Consider the following 1426-nt stretch of genomic DNA (forward strand, 5'->3'; position numbering starts at 1 on the left):
GATCATTGACAAATTAACAGAAGAATAAATTACAAATTTTGAGCATCGGAACGAAGACATTTAAAATGTAAGAATTTTACACTATAACCATATAGTTGTACCGATAATCACAAGATCGAAAAAGATTCTGTTTTGACTTTTGAATCGATTTGATAACTTAAAACGAGGAGAAACTTTAGTGAGTGAGCAAACTCGTGAAATTTTTCATTTAGAATACTTTAGGCGTACAAAATTTCGCGAGGACGAAAAATCGCGAAATTCGCAACATTTACTTTCGCGAATTTAACGGAAAATTTTTTTCAGGAGCATAAACCAGGCGGGTCGCTCAAGGCCGCGCAACTTTGGTAGGATTTGTTGGCTTCAAATCCTACCAAGGAGATTGACCTCTAGCCCTTCGGGCTTGAAACTCAATGGCTAAAAAGCAGGGGCGGATACAGGGTATGTGAACGTTGTGAATTCACACACTCAATTTTCTCCAGATTCGAAAAAATAAAAACACTAAAATTGTTTTCTACAAAATTTTTCTTGTAGAAAAAATATTTTATTCTTTCAAAGAATCATAAATAAAGGCTTTCTGTATACAATGTTCAAAAGGTACATCTGTTGATACGTTTCACTTTCTGTGTTCAAAATGACGTCAAAGAAGCTTATTGTTTGTGTGAGAGAGACTCTCCATCGTAATAAGTTCTCTGAAGGAGTCGCATTCATTTTGTTATCATACCTTAATGGTGGAGATTAATTTGGCAGAATTTCGTGAGGGTGATTACATAGTTTTGCATACTCTTCACAAATTTTCATTCCTTTAGACTGGTGTGAAACCACCTTTTCATACCCTTCAAACTATCGCGATTTTCGCGTAAACAAATCACGAATTTTTCTCTCTTTCTGAGTCTGATCTAAAGTTTTTTACAAGAACATAAATTAACATTAAGACATTTTGAAACTGTGATTCTGTGCTCTTATAAGTAGAGTGAATCAAAGATATTATATACATGTGTGTGGCATGTAGCGATGGGGTAGAGTATTCCTTCAAAAATCGGGATTATATTGGAAAATCGGGGTAAGCCAGAATTTTCACACAGTGATAAAAATTCCTGTATCCGCCCCTGAAAAGTGCCATAAAAGTTACATTTTATTGGTCAGCCTATGCTGAGCATTCAAATAGGTAAAATTCGGTTCCATCATAAGACGGCAAAAAAAAATCCGATTTCCCGATTTCCCGATCTCACTTTGATTTCTAAACTTTCTTCCGATCGGGTTAAATTTTTGGGTACTTTTAGCGTACGTTGTTTTTACAGATCATAATGTGCTCACTTTGATTTCTCATCTTTCTTCCGATCGGGTTAACTTTTTGGGTACTTTTAGCGTACGTTGTTTTAACAGATCATAATGTGGTGTTTCAAGATGGCGGCTCAAGCGATAGTCA

The sequence above is a fragment of the Clytia hemisphaerica genome, unplaced genomic scaffold, assembly GCF_902728285.1.
Source record: "Clytia hemisphaerica strain Z4C2 unplaced genomic scaffold, Clytia hemisphaerica genome assembly, whole genome shotgun sequence".
NCBI classification, from domain to species: domain Eukaryota; kingdom Metazoa; phylum Cnidaria; class Hydrozoa; order Leptothecata; family Clytiidae; genus Clytia; species Clytia hemisphaerica.